Raw genomic sequence first — 6,378 nt, 5'->3', positions numbered from 1 at the left:
TTTGATCTTAAACCTTTTCAATCCTGCGACGTCCATTTCATTTTAGCCAGACGTTTTTATTTACCGTATGAGGGGTGTGTTGCAGTGAAGGGGTTTAGGCTGTTAAGGATGTACGGTACCGGTATCTATCCTCTCTCGAAGGGGAAATCTGCCCTTAGCTGACTTAACTCGTGTGGAGATAGCTTAATAGAGCATAACACTGTACATCATGGGAATGAAGGAGTAAAGACAAAAAAATGCTGTTAATATTTACTTGTGTTTCTGAACTCTTCATTACGATTTCTTAAGTTTTAATTTGGCTGCTGGACTGATGATTTTATGGAGCTTAGGACGAACTTTTAGTACTGAACAGGTTAATGAATACTGGGCTATAGTTAACCCCTCTAGCTCGAAAAGTTTTGCCAGATGTGAGTAAAACACAGAACGTAACAAGAACAAACAAAAGACATTATCATACTGTAAGTTTGGTTTCTTGAACACATTAGGTGTAGCTAGTATTAGTTGGCCTACTGGTGTACATGTAGCGATGTTTTTTTTTGTAATGGTCACTTGTATCACTACCGTACCAGTATTAATCTACTTGGAATAACATCACATATTGGATCCAGGATTCAGTAATGGCTAGTTTTAGGCCAAGTGAGTTTAGGGAAGACCTCGTAGTGAAAGGGTTTAATTCTCAATAACAGCTGCCCTTGTCACAGTGAATGGGTAAAGTCCTCATGAGAGTTAGAACTGTCTATGTTTAGAGGCATGTGTCAAAAATCACACAGTTACTAGTATGATTCATCCCTGCTAGGCTATGTCTAGTACAAAAAATCTTAATGTTCAGTTAATACCGGTAATTATTTTAGCTACGGGGACGACATATATAATTTTAATTTGGAATGTTTTTTTTTTTCCTCCTTTCCCATAAAATTTCCTGCTGGTAGGTACGTACCGTTAGTCCCGAAAGTTTTTTTTCTTTTTCCTTGTTACTGGGTTACCTTACGTCTGGTGGTTGGACTAGGCTATTACTGTAGCGTGCTACCTTGTACGGTACTTTTAGATACCAGTAGCCTTGGCCTGCTGCTGCGACTAGGAAATCAGTGTTACAATTGTCCTAGTTATAAGGCTGGACCACCCGGTTGAAACTGTAGAATCTGTGTGGTCTGTGTATCATGTCGGTGTGTGAGGTGTAGCCTGTGAGTGAAAGGAGGGAGGAGTTTAAATTATAAACAAGGGAGAAGATAGAGAAAAACGAGTTACGTAGGGCAGTGAGGCAAAGCAGAGACGCACGAGAGAGAGAGAGAGAGAGAGAGAGAGAGAGAGAGAGAGAGAGAGAGAGAGAGACTACGATGTTAGGCCCTATGTAAATCTGAGGTTTATGGTCTGTATAGTCTTAAGGTAATCTGTGTGTGTGTGTGTGTGTGTGTATGGAATACTGGCTGCCTGGTTTTGATAATATGGTCTTTGGTATAATGTATTCTCAGCCATACTACCAGCTTGCTATTAGGTGGTTTGTCGAATTAGGTAAAGACTGGTCGTTTTGATATTAGGTCTTGTATAATACCGGTAGGTCTTTGGCTTGTGGCATTGTGTTGTGGGTGTTATTCGTTGGTCTGGCACTCGGTCTTAAAATACCTGTAGGTCCTAGGTAATTTGTTGTGAGGGTAATATATATATATTTTTTCAGCGGTGTTATATATTGGTGTTAATAGCTCATCTCTTTTTGGTTTTCATATTTAGTCTGTATATTCGCTTTTCGATCAGTTTAAAATATTGATACCATAGGTCATTGGTCTGTTGAGATGGTTCTCATAAATTGTCTGTCTGGTCTTGGTAATTGGTCTGGCTTTTACCTTTGTGTATTGACAGTAAATTTGCCCTGGTGATTGAAATTTATCTGGTTAGTAATAGCATCTTATATCAAGTAGTATATAGCCTGTGAGTTGATTTGTGTTACCTTCGGTCGTGTGTAGTCTTTGTTGCCAGTGTGATACGGCATCAACTGGCGTGTCAGATAAATATAGGTCTGTGTTTTGCAGCTAGGCTAATAGGTCTTTGTTCTGGCATTATATTTAGGGACTTACATGGCCCGTTTGATCTGTGTGGTTAATATCATACTACTAGTTTTGGTGTTCGGTCACAGTTGGTCTTTGGTCTGTAGCTGCAGATATTGCAAGTCTTAACCGTTACCGGCAATGCCTTCAGATGTACCGTACGTGGTCTTAGTAGTTGACTGTATTTGATCTGTGCAATTAGGCCTACTGGTATAAACTGTATCAGCACCGTTAAGTAGTTCACGGTCTCACGGACCACGGGTGGTTGGGGTTTATTGCTCACGTAATGCCACTCAGGGATGCGTGAGGCTGGTCATTCTCGTCTTAAATGTCAGGACCAACTTGCCTAGCCCCGGGCTCCTACGCTCCTCATGGGGCAACATAGGCTTGGATGGTGGATGGATGGATAATTATTCTGTATTGTTTTACGTGTTGATGGCAAGTCTGACTGGTGTGGGTGTAATTACCGGTACTTACTATTCTGTTACATTGCCTTTAAATACAGCACGATTGGTCCATCTGGGATTGCAGGTTTGTTTTCGCCATAAAATTAGGTCTGTAGCCAAGCTTATGTCAGTATCTGGTCATCGGTCTTTAAATATTTGTGTCTGCACATTTGGCCTTTTGTTCTTTAACATAACGGTAAGGCTGTGGTCTCAGCGGATCAATACAGGCTGCCTTTAACCACTCTGAGTCAGAGAGATCGTTCGTATGTGGTAAAACATGATCCAGTGGCAGCCAGAATGAAATAAAGTAGGCTGAACGTAATCGGTGTGAAGACGTCAGCGTGTTAGAGGGGACCCACAATGGACAGAAAAAAAAAAAGTCGTCCAAAGGTAGCACAGATAAGGTGGAAACGCGTTATGGTGTTGATGGGGAGAAGTCGGTCCATCTGAGGTCCGAAAATGGAGAGCGAGGAAGTTGGTCTGGTGGACTGGTCTGGCGGTGAGCTGGCGGATCATGAAATATGGGAGTGACCTTTCAGGGGCAGGCAGGCAGGCAGGCAGAGGAAAAGGGAGTCAGGGATGGTAAAGGTAGACAGGGAGGAATGGTAGGGGTGGGGGGGAAGGTGGGGTGCTGGGGAGTGTGGGAATGTGAAGGGTGTGGGGAGGCAGGGAAGGTAGGGGGTGTGGGGAGGCAGGGTGAGAAGGCGAAGAGTATGGGGAGGGATTGAAGGTGGGGGAGTGGGGAGGGAGGGAAGGTGGAGGATCTGGGAAGGAGGAATGATAGAAGTGTGGAGAGGCAGGGTGAGAAGGTAGGGGGTGTAGGGAGGGAAGGTGGGAGGGATGGTGGGGAGATGGGGTGAGAGGGTGGAGAGTGTAGGGAGGGAGTGAAGGTGGGGGTGTGGGGAATGAGGGAAGATGGAGGGTGTGGGGAGGGAGGGAAGGTGGGTATGTGGGGGAAGAAAATGGGAAGACGGAGGATGTGAAGGAGGGTTTGTTTGTACAGTAGTGGGTGTGAAAGAGGGAGGAAAGGTCGGGGGTGTGGGGAGGGAGAGAAGATGCAGGGTGTGGGGGAGGGAGGGAAGAAGGAGGGAGTGGGGGAAGGGATGAAAGGAGAGGGAAGGAGCGAGGGAGTGTATCTGGTAAAGTTGTAGAGAAAAGAAAGTACCGGTAATCTACAGGAGGTGGGGACGGTAAAGGGTGTGGGAGAAAGAGTGTAGAGAGAAGGGAGGGTAAAGGTATACTGAGGGAGGGAAAACAGGAGGGATTTAGGAAAGGGAAGGAGAGCAAGAGACTGTGAAAGTGAGGGTGGGGGCGAGAGAATGTGGGTGCGGGAGGGAGGGAGGAAGAGAAGGGAGTGTGGGGGAAGGGGGGAGGTAAAAGAAGTAAGGAAGGAGGAGGGTGTGAGGGAGGGAGGTTTTAGATAGCAGGGTGGGTGGGTGGAAGGGAGAGGGAGTGAGGGAGGGGTGATGTTGAGGGAGAGGGAAATATGGAGGGAGGGTGAGTGCATGGGCAAAAAGGTAGCTTAGGAGAGAGAGAGAGAGAGAGAGAGAGCGAGCAGGTGTGTGTGCGTGTTACGTATGTAAATTTGAATGAGTGCGAGTGGGGTAATATGCTCACGACCTCTCAACCTCACCCGCTTCAGTACCATGACGCCAGGGATGGATCCAGGGGGGGGGATGGGGGGGATGCATCCCCCCCACCGGCCATGCATCACTGAATAAAGAGGCAATTTCAACACTGAAATATCAGTATGTCGCGTCAAGTCTTTGGTTGAATCAGCGAATCAGACCCCCCCACCAAAAATTCCTGGATCCACCCCTGCATGACGCCTCCCATATCCTGTGCTTGATATAGCTGAGCCAATTTATTCATCTTAGCAGAGACCTCGTTGTTGAAGGGAGAGAATCAGAAATAACCTTCATGAACTTTTTAGCACCAACTTTGAATTTATCCAGGTATATATTAATTTTGCTATCGCCAGATGATTTCATTAAGTTTTGAAGAGACTTTTGATGGTGAAGGGGTTAGAAACGGTTTCCTGTAACCCTTCACTACCAAGACATCTTATGATTTGTACTTGCTGCGGAGAGTGCTATGTTATATTACACTCGGATGTTGCTGAGATACCAGTACCGGTAGTTATGAGGAACTGATTTCCTTAACAGTTTTTCACAGGTCTTCTGTAAGCCTACGGAGCGTCACGAAACATTTCTGTGAATAGACCTACCATCACAACCGACCTAAATGAAATAGGATAACCTTAGTGTATCAGTGCTGATTGTGGGTATTAGTGCTGATCGTGGGTATTAGTGCTGAATTGGTGGCGTGTGAAGGCTGTTGTGGTGCTGTGTTGGTGTGTGAAGGGGCCACTGGAAATTGGGAATGCGTGGAATGTCCTGTCGGTAGTGGCATGCATTATTGGACATGGGAGAGGGACTGAGGAGAGTACCGGGTATCGTGCCACATGTCCAAACATTTCAGTACATTCCTCCCTGAACAGCTTTGCTCATTCCCAGTGTCCACCCTCCCTTTGCCTACACCTTTCCTTTGCCTCAGTCCTCCCACACCCTTCCTCTCTCCCACCCTCCCTTAGTCTCCTCCTTCCTTGTGTCTCCACTATCCCTTCATCTCCATCCGGCATTATACACGCACCCTCCCTTTGTCTCCACTCACTCTGTTCCTTTGTCTCCACTCACTCTGTTCCTTTGTCTCCACTTTCTGTCCCTTTGTGTCCACTCTGTCCCTTTGTCTCCATCCTCCCAGTGTCCTTATGTCTTCACCCACCCTTTTGCCCTTGCCCTCCCTTTGTCTGCACTTTCCCAATGTCCCTTTGCACCTTCCATTTACCTACATCCTCTCTGTCTGCAACCTCCCAATTTTTTTTGCTTACTCCCTCCCTTTTCCTGCACCCTTCCTTTGTCTCCATCCTCCCTGTGTCGCTTTGCATGGATCCTCCCTGTGTTACTTTCTCCACTGTCCACATGTCCCTTGTCTCCACCTTCCCTGTGTCCCTTTGTCCATCTCCCCTGTGTCCGTTTATCTTCACTCTCCCTTTTCTTCCACCCTCCGTTTACCTTCACAACCCTGTGACACACCCACTCCCTCCCTTTTCCACACCCATCCTGTATTCACAACCTCCCTTTCATACTTTTCCTCACATCCTCTTTCCCGTCACACTCGCCTACCTCCTTTTAGTGAAACTAGGTGTCCTAAATCCGTGGATTTTCACGAATCCGGCTGGAGGAGGCGTGCGAAACCCAGGATGAACGGCGCCATAACATTCGGGGTATATTGAAGTGGATAGATCTGAACTCAGACAAATAAGGCGCGGTCGTGATATTGGGAGAGGTTGGCCTAGTTAATCACAGGAGAGAGAGAGAGAGAGTAGTTTTACTTGCCCTGGAAAGGTCTGGGTAAGAGAAAGCAACACAGTACGGTAACCTCTTAATGTTGGATAAAACTGAAATAAGTATTCGCTGCACTCAGACCATTAATCCAACAACACCCATTTTTTACAGAATGTCTGTCTCATGGCCACAGCCTACCCACCCCCACAACAGTTCCAGCTCATCCCACCTATTTCTTTGTTCCCCCCATTCTCGTTTTCCCCCCTCTTTCTCTATGCTTCCATTCTCGGAGGATATTTTGAATTTAATCTTCGCTGTATTCAAGCCACCCATCCTACAACACCGGTTTTCTCAGGGTATGCTCTCGTGCCCCAACTCCTACGCCCACCACCTTCCCATTCTATCCCACTCATTCTTTTGCGTCTGTTTCATTACCCTTCTTGACAGTTTCATGGCGCGACGCAAGTAATGCAGTCGACGAACGCGTACCGGGTGTAATTTTCAGGACGAGTGATAAGGGATTTGGTGTTGACACTGTAGTTAATT

The sequence above is a fragment of the Coenobita brevimanus genome, chromosome 57, assembly GCF_032717465.1.
Source record: "Coenobita brevimanus isolate Jiangsu-jjx chromosome 57, ASM3271746v2, whole genome shotgun sequence".
Lineage (NCBI taxonomy): Eukaryota > Metazoa > Arthropoda > Malacostraca > Decapoda > Coenobitidae > Coenobita > Coenobita brevimanus.
The sequence above is the reverse complement of the archived record's forward strand: the minus strand, read 5'-3'. Positions refer to the sequence as shown.